Source organism: Oncorhynchus mykiss, chromosome 23 (assembly GCF_013265735.2).
Source record: "Oncorhynchus mykiss isolate Arlee chromosome 23, USDA_OmykA_1.1, whole genome shotgun sequence".
Classification (NCBI taxonomy): Eukaryota; Metazoa; Chordata; class Actinopteri; order Salmoniformes; family Salmonidae; genus Oncorhynchus; species Oncorhynchus mykiss.
This window is the reverse complement of record NC_048587.1, coordinates 41,909,474-41,924,884: the sequence shown is the minus strand read 5'-3', so window position 1 is coordinate 41,924,884 and position 15,411 is coordinate 41,909,474. Positions and strand designations below refer to the sequence as shown.

Below are 15,411 nucleotides of genomic sequence, written 5' to 3'. Positions count from 1 at the left end.
TTTAGACACCCACCATCTCAGATTGTTCTGAAAATCATTTCTGTTGTTAGAAAGAGATCGGATAAGAATTCGTGCAATATTATTTTGTTGAAATTAAGCTAATTGATTGCAACCAAATTGGCCATTTTAATATTCAATAAATATAGTACCTAACATCCAATTTGGACTAACCTTTGTTCTAACAATGAGAAAGACATGAGCATTCCAAAGAAATGGTCTAAAGCCATGGATACCTCACACCCCACAATCCATTCCAATTCCACCCCAACTACGTGCATATCGTGTCAGTTCTCTGTCTTTGACAAGTTGTTTGGAGTTGCGGCTAGGAGTATTGTTTTTTCATCTTATGTAATGTATTCTCAGTGAATATGGTGACGTTATTTTTTGTTTAGAGAAATTTGTCATTGAAGTTGTTGGGTTTATGTCCCATCTTACATCCTGATGTTACCGGGTTCTGACGTCTAGATGGTGCTGTTCCTGCTATTAGGTGATAATTTTTTAAGGAATCCCCCACACCCACATTGTTAAAGGGATAGTTCAATCACATTACAAAGTGAGTGTGGAAGAGATGAAAAAAGTATTGTTGTCTATCAACAATGACAAGCAAGGATAATAGTGGAAGATATTGCCACTTCTATTTGCCTTATTTTCAATTTAAGCCTACTAGAAAGTGTGTGCCCGCAGGCCTGGAGGGAAGCAAAAGTGATTCTGCTACCTAAGAATAATAAAGCCCCCTTTACTGGCTCAAATAGCCAACCAATCAGCCTGTTACCAACCCTTAGTAAACTTTTGGGAAAAAAATGTTTGATCAGATACAATGCTATTTTACAGTAAACAAATTGACAACAGACTTTCAGCACGCTTATAGGGAAGGATATTACATAAGCACAGAACTTACACAAATTACTGATGATTGGCTGAGAGACATTTATGATTAAAATGTTGTGGGGGCTGTTTGGTTAGTCTTCAGTGTTATGGCTTTACATCCCCTGCTATATTATGGAAAAATAGTTACCTGTCTAACAGAACACAGAGGGTGCCCTTTAATGGAAGCCTCTCCAACATAATCCAGGTAGAATCAGAAATTCCCCAGGGCAGCTGTCTAGGCCCCTTACTTTGTTCAATCTTTACTGACATGAGTAAAGTCAGTTTGTCTATGTATGCAGATGACTCAACATTATACAAGTAATCTACTACAGTGACTGAAATCACTGCAACACTGAACAAAGAGCTGCAGTTAGTTTTAGAGTGGGTGGCAAGAAATAAATAAGTCCTAAATATTTTCTAAAACAAACTAACGTTCTTTAAAAAAACAATTACCTAATAGCAGGAACAGAGGTCAGAGGTCAGAACCTGGCAATATCAGGTTGTGAGATTGGACATAAACCGAACAACTTCAATGACAAATTTATCTGACCAGGAAAGAAAAAAAAGATACCACCACATTCACTGAGAATACATGACATACGATGAAGAAACAATACTCCAAGACGCAGCAGCATATTAGTTGTCAAACATAGAGAACTGATAGTATATACTCGTTGTTGAGGTGGGATTGGAGTGGGGTGTGGGGTGTCCGTGGATGGCTTTTGGCCTCAAATCTGATGAGATACTGTAATTATTGAATATTATATGAATCCTATAAATTCAAATAGACAATTTGGGTGCAATCCACAACCTTATTTCCTCAGAAATAAAATTATATTTCAACTTAATAATGTTTCCGGAATGCTTATCTTATTTAACGATTTCAGAACAATCTGAGATGGTTGGGTGTCATGGCTTGATGAAATGACATGGAACAACCCTTATTCTGTGTCTCTGTAGCACCAATACACACAGTCAGTACAACTGTCTTTCTACTTCTACTATTTTTACTATTTCTACTATTTTCTACTGCTGAGTTTCTCTGTTTCTCTGCCCACCCGCCAGCACACCTTTGCATTGACCCCATACCTCGGCGTGTGCGTGTGTGAAGGGGTTGGTTCTTTACCCTCACATATAGACAGACAGAGGTGATGATCATGAACTGATATCGACACAGCTCAACGATAAGGTCAGCACACACACAACCTATCCCTGTGGGAATTCACTAACCAACACTCTCTCTCTCTATCTCCCTCTCTCTTTCTCCCCTTCTCTCTCTCTCAAGCGTGAAGAAGAGTATAGATGCTGAGTGTGTGATAGAAAGCGAGGAGCATCAGACACCAGTGGACATCATCTTTCCAGACCAAGTTCTTTTGAGATTGCAGATACAACAAGGTAGGACTCATCTTCCTCACCTTCCAAACCTATAAACACACACACACACACGCACGCACGCACGCGCACACACACACACACACACACACACACACACACACACACACACACACACACTACTACTCTCAACGTCTATCTATCTATCTATCTAGTACCAGTCAAAAGTTTGGACACACCTACTCTTTATTTATTACTATTTTCTACATTGTAGAATAATAGTGAAGACATCAAAACTATAAAATAACACATATGGAATCATGTAGTAACCAATTATTTTAAACATATAAAAGTATATTTGATATTTATATTTTAGCCACCCTTTGCCTTGATGACAGCTTTGCACACTCTTGGCATTCTCTCAACCATCTTCATGAGGTTGTCACCTGGATTAAATTTCAATTAACATGTGTGCCTTTTTAAAAGTTAATTTGTGGAATTTCTTTCCTCCTTATTGCATTTGAGCCAATCAGTTGTGTTGTGACAAGGTAGGGGTGGTATACAGAAGATAGCCCTATTTGGTAAAATAACAAGTCCAAATTATGGCAAGAACAGCTCAAATAAGGAAAGAGGATTATTTAAAAAAATATATAGATATTTCACCTTTATTTAACCAGGTAGGCCAGTTGAGAACAAGTTCTCATTTACAACTGCGACCTGGCCAAGATAAAGCAAAGCAGTGTGACAAAAACAACAACACAGAGTTACAGATGGGATAAACAAATGTACAGTCAATAACACAATGGAAAATCTGTATACAGTGTGAGCAAATTAAGTAAGGAGGTAAGGCAATAAATAGGCCATAGTAGCGAAGTAATTACAATTTAGCAATTAATACTGGAGTAATAGATGTGCTGATGACAGTACATCATGATTTTAAGACATGATGGTCATTCAATACGGAACATTTCGAGAACTTTTAAAGTTTCTTCAAGTGCACTCACCAAAACCATCAAGCCCTATGATGAAACTGGCTCTCATGAGGACCGCCACAGGAAGGGAAGACCCAGAGTTACCTCTGCTGCAGAGGATAAGTTCATTAGAGTTACCAGCCTCAGAAATTGCAGACCAAATAAATGCTTCACAGAGTTCAGGTAGCAAATACATCTCAACATCAACTGTTCAGAGGTGACTGCATGAATCAGGCCTTCGTGGTTGAATTGCTGCAAAGAAACCACTACTAAAGGAAGCCAATATGAAGAAAAGACTTGCTTGGGCCAAGAAACATGAACAATGGACATTAGACCAGTGGAAATCTGTCCTTTTTAGTTCCATCTGCCGTGTCTTTGTGAGACGCAGAGTAGGCGAACGGAGGATCTCCGTGGGTGTGGTTCTCACCGTAAAGCATGGAGGAGGAGGTGTGATGGTGTGGGGGTGCTTTGCTGGTGACACTGTCAGTGATTTATTTAGAATTCAAAGCACACTTAACCAGCATGGCTACCACAGCTTTCTGCAGCGATATTCCATCCTATCTGGTTTGCTCTTAGTGGGACTATCATTTGTTTTTCAACAGGACAATGACCCAACACACCTCCAGGCTGTGTACAGTCCATTTGACCAAGAAGGAGATTGATGGAGTACTGCATCAGATGAGTTTGCCTCCACAATCACCTGACCTCAAACCAATTGAGATGGTTTGGAATGAATTGGACTGCAGTGAAGGAAAAGCCGCCAACAAGTGCTCAGCATATGTGGGAACTCCTTCAAGACTGTTGGTAAAGCATTCCTCATGAAGCTGGTTGAGAGAATGCCAAGAGTCTGCAAAGCTGTCATCAAAGCAAAAGGATGGATACTTTGAAGAATATTAAATATATTTTGATTTCTTTATCACTTATTTGGTTACTACATGATTCCATAGATTTTATTTCATCGTTTTGATATCTTCACTATTATTCTACAATGTAGAAAATAGGAAAAATACAAAATAACCCTTGAATGAGTAGGTGTGTCCAAACGTTTGATTGTTACTGTATATATTATCTAATTTACACCTCATTACACATTACAGGTATTAATGGCTATCCAGAACCAGTTTTCACCTCCCTCAAATGTAACATTAACACTGACACTGACTACCTATCCTATGAATGACAACTTGCAGTTGTATGCATTACAACTAACAATTTCTATTGACAAGGTGTTTTTAGTACACAACCCTCACTCTGACTATGCCTTTCAGACTTTCAGTTTCAAACTGACTGTTAAAAAGTGTACTATGAGCTCTGTGAATATTCTCTGTACAGGTTCATAATAGCTAGTGGATATATGGAGTGAATCTTTGAATAGTTTGTAAATAGCTCATATGTTTGTGGATGTATGCATTGAATAGTTTTTATTTTTGTAATATTTTGTGGATGTATGTGTTGAATAGTTTATATGTTTGTAATTTATTTTACCTTTATTTAACTAGGCAAGTCAGTTAAGAACAAATTCGTATTTTCAATGAAGGAACAATGGGTTAACTGCCTGTTCAGGGGCAGAATGACAGATTTGTACCTCGTCAGCTCAGGGATTTGAACTTGCAACCTTCCGGTTGCTAGTCCACCGCTCTAACCACCCTGCTGCCCCTACCCTGTAATAGTTTGTGGATTTATGGAGTGAATAGTTTACATGTTTCTAGTAGTTTGTGCGTGTGTGGAATGAATAGTTTATGTATGTTTTATAGTTTGTGGGTGCATGGAGTGAAGAGCTGATATATTTGTAATAGTTTGTGGATGCATGGAGTGAACAGTTTAATAGTTTATTGAATCTCATTACCATTATCTCCATACATGGGAGACCAGAGGCTATTAATGTGGCTTGGGGGAAGAAATCCATATAAATGTAATTAATACACAGGCGTTCCCATACAATTACTACACCAGAGCCAGAGAAACTGGGCCGGGGGCAGCAGGGTTCCGTGGGACTGTTTAGGCCTGGATGTGTGTGTGATGGACTTGGATTGCAAAATCTTGCAGAAATATGCATGCCAAAGCTTTGGGGAACTTCTTGGAAGAATTTAAATACCGCACCCTCCCACCCTCTCTCCCTCCCTCTCGCCTCCCCCTCGTCTCCTCCATCTACCCTTTCTCCCAAAGCAGTTTAAAAAATTGACTGAATCGGTTACAATTTAGTTTTTTCTCTTTTTTACCTCCCAAAAGCGCTAGAATCTATCATTCGCATTGAGGACTCCAGATGGATTTAGCCTGATGCTAGAAGGGAGATACAGTAGCTAGTGTGGTTAGCTCAGGTCATCAGGGGAGTGATGGAGCTCCAGAGCTTGAGGGGGGTCTGAAAGGATTAGTACACAGGCCAGGTGTTGCTTTGTGTGGGTAGAGTTACAAACAGCGAATTCTTTGGCTGTGAATGAACTAGGTTAAACCTCTACAGGATCAGTGGGTCCACCGCGGGATGGTTGAGCTAACATAGGCTAATGTGATTAGCATGTGGTTGTAAGTAACAAGACATTTTCTGATATTGGCAGAGCTTAAATTCTTGTTAATCTAACTCCATTGTTCAATTTAGAGTAGATGTTACAGTGAAATAATACCTGCTATTGTTAGGCACATTAGGCACATTTGGGCAGTCATGATACAACATTTTGAACAGAAATGCAATGGTTCATTAGATCAGTCAAACATTTAGCACATACACTGCTGCCATCTTGTGGCCAAAATCAAAATGGCACCTTGGCTGGCATAATACATTATGACCTTTCTCTTGCATTTCAAAGATAATGGCACAAAAAAATAAAAAAGAAACACTTTTTTTCTTTGTATTATCTTTTACCAGATCCAATGTGTTATATTCTCCTACATTAATTTAACATTTCTACAAACTTCAAAGTGTTTCCTTTCAAATGGTATCAAGAATATGCATATCTTTGATTCAGGTCCTGAGCCACAGGCAGTTAGATATGGGTATGTCATTTTAGGCAGAAATTGAAAAAAAAGGGGCGGATCCTTGGCGACTAGTCGTAGTCCAAAATGTTTATGCGAAACTTGACTGAAAAACTTGTACTCATCAAACACTCTCCAACACACAAGACAGCAGTGTAGAAAATAACTATAAGTTATACATTTTTATTCCAGTGGATTCTCATATCACTGCACTGCAATCCACTGTGGTGCATCCTAGTTTGCATCCAAAATTCTGCCCTCTTCCCTACATAGTGCACTTCCTGGTCAAAAGTATTACACTGTATAGGGAATAGGGTGTCATTTTGGACAGAACCAAGTCATTTTATCAATATTGGTGGCTTTTAGTCTGCTTTTCCAATGAGATTCCCTGTGCGTTTTATGATGTATTTTATATGATATAGTGAATTGTTCTCTCTGTGCTCTCGCAGGCAGTACCATGCCTCTCTCATGTCTGATAACTGCTGTTGATCAATAGCAATATAGCATTGGTGTGTGTGTGTGTTTGTGTTTGTGTGTGTGTGTGTTGATAGCGAGCGGGGGGGTGGACAACACAGTGAGTGTAGTACTTCTCCACACGAAGCAGATTGAATTTCAGTGTGAAATGGCCCTCGCCACCACCTACCCATAATCCTTCACACCTTTTATTATCTTTTCTATTATGTCCTCCATCTCAGTTTTACACTTCATCATAGCTCCCTCTGTCCTACCTATACTACCCCCTCGCACAGACACATACACAAACGTACTCACAAACACACATCCATACACGCACATGGACACACACACATATTGCTCCCCTGTTCCCCCCTCCACCATCTCCCCTTTATATGGATGACAGTAGTATTTCAAAGCGTAAACATGTCCTCCCCTGTGTGTCATGTCCTGCCAACAGTGGCCTGGTGGTGGTATTTTTGCGCGTGTGTGTCTGCATGTGTGCTTGCAAATGTGTGTGTGTGTGTGTGTGTGTGTGTGTGCGTGTGCGTGTGCGCGTGTGCATGAGGTAAGAAGCAGCACCAATGAGAAAAGAAAAAAGAAGATAATTTAAGTGTCTGTGTGGGACAAATCAGAGTCTATGTCCCAAATGGCACCCTATTCCCCACATTTCCTATGGGCAATGGTCAAAAGTAGTGCACTATATAGGGAATAGGATGCCATTTGGGACTCAATCCCTGTCGGCCAATCCAATGGCCGATTGATTTTAATTGCTGGGTGTTAGATTGAAAGTGACTAAAGAGGGGAGAACATAACAATCAATCTGCAAATGGAGCAAGGAAAGGAGAAGTGGTGAAACTCTTGACTGTTAATGTAGTAACTTGAATCAATGAATGGTAAACGATTTGTGTTTGCATGTCCGAGAGCACATGCTTTAGTCTGTTTGTTTGCAGGATAATCTGTGTGTGTGTGGGGGGCATGGTGTGTGTGTGATTTAAGGAGGCAGGGTATGAGGTGCGTATTCTGTGAACACGCTAGTCAAAGGACGACACACAACTGGCACTCTGTCATGGGGTTGTGACTCAGAGTGTGTGTGTGTGTGTGTGTGTTTGTGTGACTATTGTGTAATGTCGCATTCACGTGCTTGTCTGAACTCTGAAATCCGACTTGCTAACTTGTTGAATGCGGCAAGTGTTCAACTACCACCAGTTAGCAAGTCGGACATTTCTGAGTTTCCTATCAGATTAATGAGGCATAAGATGTGCACTGTAAAAAATATCCTGTCATTTTTAGAGTAAATTACTGGCAGCACAGTAGCCAGGAGATTACTGTACATTTACAGTAAAATAAGGCATCACAGAAACCAGTATTTTTTACTGTAGATTTGCAGGACTTTTACTGAAAACACAAACTTACAGCATAATACTATAACACCTTTCAACAGCAACATGCTGTATTTCTAGAATGTACAGTGCATTACTGGAAGAACAGTAGTACACAGTTGCAGATTTACATTGTGGGCAGCATTTATATTGTATGTATTTGATATACATATTTCAATAGTTTCAAGTATTTCAGGTATTTGGAGGTTGCACTTCACTGGCCTGACATCCAATTCATTTATTTTAATTAGAATACATGCATTTTGTATTTTTGTATGAATATACACTACCGTTCCAAAGTTTTTGGTCACTTAGAAATGTCCTTGTTTTTGAAAGAAAAGCATTTTTTTTTTGTCCATTTAAATTAACATTGAATTAATCAGAAATACAGTGCAGGCATTGTTAATGTTGTAAATGACTATTGTAGTTGGAAATGGCTGATTTTTCATGGAATATCTACATAGGTGTACAGAGGCCCATTATAAGCAACCATCACTCCTGTGTTCCATTAGCACATTGTGTTAGATAATCCAAGTTTATTACTTTAAAATGCTAATTGATGAAGAGGCAACTCTGGGATGCTGGCCTTCTGGGCAGAGTTGCAAAGAAAATCCATATCTCAGACTGGCCAATAAAAGGAAAATGATTAAGATGGACAAAAGAACAGACACTGAACTCTGCCTAGAAGGCCAGCATTTCTCAAACTAGAAACTCTAATGTACTTGTCCTCTTGCTCAGTTGTGCACCGGGGCCTCCCACTCCTCTTTCTATTCTGGTCAGAGCCCGTTTGCGCTGTTCTGTGAAAGGAATAGTACACAACGTTGTATGAGATCTTCAGTTTCTTGGTTATTTCTCGCATGGAATAGCCTTAATTTCTCAGAACAAGAACAGACTGCCAAGTTTCAGAAGAAATTCATTTTTTTCTGGCAATTTTGAGCCTGTAATCGAACCCACAAATGCTGATGCTCCAGTTACTCAACTAGTCTAAAGACGGACCGTTTTTTTGCTTCTTCAATCAGGACAACAGTTTTCAGCTGTGCTAACATAATTGCAAAAGGGTTTCCTAATGATCAATTAGCCTTTTAAAATAATAAACTTGGATTCGATAACACAATGTGCCATTGGAACACAGGAGTGATGGTTGCTGATAATGGGCCTCTGTAAGCCGATTTAGATATTCCATAACAAAATCAGCCGTTTCCAGCTCCAATAGTAATTTACAACATTAACAATGTCTACACTGTATTTCTGACCAATTTGATGTTATTTTAATGGACCAAAAAATGTGCTTTTCTTTCAAAAACAAGGAAATGTCTAAGTGACCCAAAACACTTGAACAGTAGTGTATTTATATAAAACAAATACCAAGTAGCTCGCTTAACTACAACAACATTCTCAATAACGATAACATAATCTTTTTACTTGCTATGATTGTGATATGTTCTTGTTAATCTACCTTAGTTTAATGCACTGACTGGAAGTTGCTCTGGATAAGAGTGTCTGCTAAATGATCAAAATGTAAATGTAAAAAATGAACACTTGCAAAGCACACTGCTGGGTATTATTCTAATGAGCTCTGCCGCAAAACAAGGCCAAATTTGAATAATATCCAGCAATGGGCTTTGCAAGTGTTCATTTTTACATTGAGATTTACATTTTGGTCAGTTAGCAGACGCTCTTGTCCAGAGTGACTTACAGCCAGTGCATTAAAATAAGGTTGATTAAAAAAACACATCACAGACATAGCAAGTAAAACATTTCTGTAACTGTTACTGGGAATGTAGTTGAAGTTAAGTATACATTGGTCTTCAAGGTATTTTGTAGTTGTAGAAAAGGTGCAGTTTGATGTTTGTTTGCCCTTTTCTGGCTAATACCAAGTATTTTACTATAATAATCACAGTAACTTGGCACCAGCTTTCTTTACATTACTGTAATATCAGAGCAGTGATTACAATACAATACTAAAACATGTAGATACCTATACTGTAATCATAATATTGCTATTTTACAGCATTTTACTGTAAATACATTGGATTGGTAGTGATGGGGAAACAAAGATACATAAAGCATTGAGCATTGCCAGTCAATTGTGTCAAAACTTGGTTCATATCTCACGGCTTTGATCAACACGTTCTACACTAATGGCACCTGCTGGTCAAAATAATTTAGACCAGCCAAATTATTATAGATGACTCCCACATGCCATAACGCCTGCACAGGGTTACATTTTTGTCTTCTAACAAAACCAATGTCAAACCAATCAGGTGGTTGTTTGACAAAACAAAGCATTGGATGTCATTGATCACGTGCTTCTGATAAAGTGATACAAACATCGACACACTGCTTAGCAATTATGATGCATGCCTCAGAGCTTCAGTGTCAAACGTACCATCACACAAAACAGATTAAGCGACATGGCTAAGCACTCAACCATTAAAGGTTTGAGACTTGGTGCCGCTCTGATCTGTCCCCGATAGACATTACACCTTTAAGGAACTACTACCAGATTTCAGTTAAATTGGTACAGCAAAAACTAAAGGTTGCAACAAATATAGACTCTTACAGGGCACGGCTAAAAATATGTTAATGAGCCAGAAACAACAATACCATAGTTTGAGAAATTGGGCATCCAGCCAGGACGGGTTGTGCCAGCTCTACGCTCGAGACATCCAGTGCCACTCACGGCCCAGTGTATCCGGTGCCTGCTCCACGCACCAGGCTTCCAGTGCATCTCCTCAGTCCGGTGAGACCTGTTCCGGTTCCACGTACCTGGCCTCCAGTATGTCTCCCCAGCCTGGTAAGCCCTGTGGCAGCTCCACGCACCAGGCCTCCAGTACGTCTCCTCAGTCCGGTGAGACCTGTTCCGGTTCCACGTACCAGGCCTCCAGTATGTCTCCCCAGCCTGGTAAGCCCTGTGGCAGCTCCATGCACCAGGCTTCCAGTACGTCTCCTCAGTCCGGTGAGACCTGTTCCGGTTCCACGTACCAGGCCTCCAGTATGTCTCCCCAGCCTGGTAAGCCCTGTGGCAGCTCCACGCACCAGGCCTCCAGTACGTCTCCTCAGTCTGGTGAGACCTGTTCCGGCTCCACATACAAAGCCTCTAGTGATGATCCATGGCACGAAGCCTTCAGTGATGATCCATGGCCCAGAGCCTGTAGTGATGATCCATGGCCCGGAGCCTCCAGGGATAATCCATGGCCCGGAGCCTCCAGTGATAATCTATGGCACGAAGCCTCCAGTGATGATCCATGGCCCGGAGCCTGCAGTGAAAATCCAGCGCACGGAGCCTCCAGCGACGGTCCCCAGGACACGGAGCCTCCAGCGACGGTAACGGTCAAGAACTTGCAGCGACGATCTACGGTCCGGAGGTCCCGGCGACGATTCCTGCACCACTAAAGTGGGGGGAGCCTAAAGCAGAGCGGGGTCTGCGTCCCGCACCGGAGCCCCCACCGGATCCCCCTCCGAGAGTAGATGCCCACCCGGACCCTCCCCTATAGGTTCAGGTTTGCGGCACCTTTGGGGAGGGGGGGTACTGTCACTCCATGACCTTAGAGATCCTTATTTATTCTCTATGTTTGGCTAGGTCAGGGTGTGACTCTAGTTTTATATTTCTTTGTTGTTTTGCCGAGTGTGGTTCTCAATCAGAGGCAACTGTCTATAGATTGGGGATCATATATAAGTTGTGATTTTCCGTTTGGGTTTTGTGGGGTGTTATTTTCTGTTTAGTGTCTGTGCCTGACGGAACTGTTCGCATTCGTTTTTGGATTTGTTATTTTGTTTGAGTGTTTCTTGAAAATAAAAATCATGAACACTTTCCACGCTGCACTTTCGTCCAGTCTTCCTTCCACCAACGACGAGCGTTACATTGTGGTAGGAAAAGGTAGCTTAGAGAGAGATCAGTATTAGAACGAACAACAGCAGGGGACTCTGGGACTTGAAGTGTTTCTCTGTTAAAATCTCATCACTAGAGATTCAGCTCTAACATATATTTTATGCAGTGCGTTCAGAATCTATTCACGCCCCTCGATTTTTTTGTTGCTGGCCTACATACAATACCCCATAATGCTAAAGTGGAATTATGTTTATTTTTTATTTGACAAATTAATCCAAAATCATAAGCTGAAATGTCTTGAGTTAGTAAGTAATTAACCTCTTTGTTATGGCAAACCTAAATATATTCAGGAGTAAAAATGTGTCACATAATAAGTTGCATGGATTCACGATGTATGCAATTATTAATGCTCAACATGATTTTTGAATGACTACCTCACACATACAATTATCTCCAAGGTCCCTGAGTCAAGCAGTGAAATTAAAACACAGATTCAACCACGAAGACCAGGGAGGATTTCCAATGCCTCACAAAGAAAGGCACCTATTGATACATGAGTAAAACAAAACAAAAAAGCAGACATTGAATAAACCTTTGGGCATGGTGAAGTTATTAATTACACTTTGGATGGTGTATCAATACACCTAGTCACCACACAGATACAGGCGTTCTTTCTAACTCAGTTGCCGTAGATGAAGGAAAGCGCTCAGGGATTTTTCCATGAGGCCAATGGTGACTTTAAAACAGTCACAACGTTTAATGGCTGTGATAGGAGAAAACTGAGAATGGATCAACAACATTGTAGTTACTCCATAATACTAACCTAATTGACAGAGTGAAAAGAATGATTATTGTACAGCATAAAAACATTCTAAAACTTGCGTCCTGTTTGCATGAAGGCATCACAGTAACACTGCAGACATTTGTCAAAGCAATTAACCTTTGGTCCTGAATACAAAGTGTTATGTTTGGGGCAAATCCATTACAAAACTTTGCAGAGTACCACTCTCCGTATATTCAAGCATAGTGGTGGCTGCATCATGTTAGGGGTATGTTAGGTTGCAATGGTTAAGGACTGGGGAGTTTTTCATGATAAAATAGAAACTGAATGGACCACAGGCCCCCAAAAAATTGCACCGGCAAATTCCTAGAGGAAGACATGGTTCAGTCTGCTTTTCACCAGACACTGGGTAGTGAATTCACCTTTCAACAGGAAAATAACCAAAAACACAAGGCCAGGTCTACACTAGAGTTACTTACCAAGAAGGCAGTGAATATTTCTGAGTGGACGAGTTGAAGTTTTGACTTAAATCTACTTGAAAACATTTGGCAAGACCTGAAAATGGTTGTCTAGCAATGATCAACAATCAATTTGACAGACCTTGAAGAATTTAGAAAATAAATAATGGGCAAATGTTGCAGAATCTACATGTGGATACCTCTTACAGACTTACCCAGAAAGACTCACAGCTGTAATCACTGCCAAAGGTGCTTCTACAAAGTATTGCCTCAGGGGTGTGAATACTTATTTAGATGAGATATTTCTGTATTTAAATTCCAATAAATGTGCTACAATTTCAAAAAACATGTTTTCGCTTTGTCATTATGGGTTATTGTGTGTACATACGTGAAAAAAATGTCTATTTAATCCATTTTGAATTTAGGCTTTAACACACCAAAATGTGGAATAAGACAAAGGGTATGAATAATTTCTGAAGGCACTGTAAGTACTACAGAGACAGATATAATTAATACAGATATATAGTTTGTATTTGTTTGTATTATGGATCCCCATTAGCTGCTGCCTCTACTACCACATATCTACAACACAAAATCCATGTGTACGTGTGTGTATAGTGCATATGCTATCATGTGTGTGTGTATGCGTGTATGTGTTGCTGTGCGTATGTCTCTTCACAGTCCCCACTGTTCACAAGGTATATTTTAATCTGTTTTTTTTTTATCTGGTTTTACTGCTTGAATTAGTTACTTGATGTGAAATATGTGTGTCTCCCATAGTCTGTTCTGGACTTGGGGACTGTGAAGAGACTTCTGGTGGCATGTCTTGTAGGCTATGTATGGGTGTCTGAGCTGCCTGCTAGCAGTTTAAACAGACAGCTCGGTGCTTTCAACATGCCAATACTTCTCACAAATACAAGTAGTGCTGAAGTCCCTACTTTATTTTTTATTCATTTTGGCTCTCCGTACGTTTAAGGGCCAGCTGTTCTGCCTTGTTCTGGGCCTATTGTAATTTTCCTCAGTCCCTCTTTGTGGCACCTCACCAAACGACTGGACAGTAGTCCAGATTCGACAAAACTAGAGCTTGTAAGACCTGCCTTGTTCATAGCGACGTTAAGAATGTAGATTAGCACTTTATTATGGACAGACTTCTCTCCATTTTAGCTACTGTTGTGTTTAATATGTTTTGACCATGATAGATTACAATCCAGGGTTACCCAAGCAGTTTAGTCTTCTCAACTTGTTAAATTTCTACATTATTCATTGCAAGATTTAGCTGAGGTTTACGGTTTAGTGAATGATTTGTACCAAACGCAATGCTTTTAGTTAACTTATTTATTTCTTGTCACCCATTCTGAAATTGACTGCAGCTCTTAGTTTTTGTGTGGCGTTTTCCTTTAACAATCTTTTGGTATTTGTTTGTTATTTGTTTCCCAAAATGTTTTGCACGTCCAGAAATCAAGTTTTCAATATATGTAACTTTCAAAATACAGAAATCTGGCTGGTTTTATGCATTTTGCATCATAACATGCTGCGTTTTACATCATATGATACGGGCCAGATTTCTGTACTTTGAAAGTTACATATCTTGAAAACCTGACTGCTGAATGGACTAATGAAACAAATACCAAAAGATCCACAATATTGCAGGGGATGTGAAGCCATAACACACGTTTTTCCAGCCGCAGATTATGATTGATAAAGTCAAAAGATGTACTAAAGTCTAAGAAAACGGATTCCACAATCTTTTTATTGTGACTTTCTCTTAGCCAATGAAAATCTGTTGTTAATTTGTTTACTGTCAAACACCATTTTTTTCACAAGTTTACCAAGGGTTCGTAACAGGTTGATTGGTCAGCTATTTGAGCCAGTAAATGGTGCTTTGCGATTCTTGGGTAGTGGAATTACTCTTGCTTCCCTCCCGGCCTGAGGGCACACACTTTCTAGTAGACTTAGATTGAAGAGATGGCAAATAGGAGTGGCAATATTGTCTGCTATCACGCACACGCACGCAATATTGTCTGCTATCACACACACACACACACACACACACACACACACACACACACACACACACACACACACACACACACACACACACACACACACACACACACACACACAAGAAGATATATGCTAACTATCAGGTATTTGCTGACACACACACCTAAACACACAATTCCTTACTATGGCGACTCACACACTATCACCTTCATGCACACAGACAGGTGACAGAGTCAGCAGTACGTCTGCCAACCCAACAGACTGGATGTGCAAGCATGTGTGTGTGTGTGTGTGTGTGTGTGTGTGTGTGTGTGTGTGTGTGTGTGTGTGTGTGTGTGTGTGTGTGTGTGTGTGTGTGTGTGTG

General features: G+C 40.2%; 1 protein-coding gene across 6 annotated transcripts in view; it reads left to right on the top strand.

The window, feature by feature from the left end:
• The window catches only part of LOC110502777 (RNA binding protein fox-1 homolog 3), a 739,581-nt gene that overhangs the window by 120,559 nt on the left and 603,611 nt on the right, over window positions 1–15,411 (top strand). For all 6 annotated transcript variants that reach the window (XM_036960469.1, XM_036960467.1, XM_036960470.1 and 3 more), the window contains one exon: window positions 2,153–2,262. The gene's annotated coding sequence lies outside the window, so the exon portion shown is untranslated. The remainder of the gene's footprint in view (window positions 1–2,152; window positions 2,263–15,411) is intronic.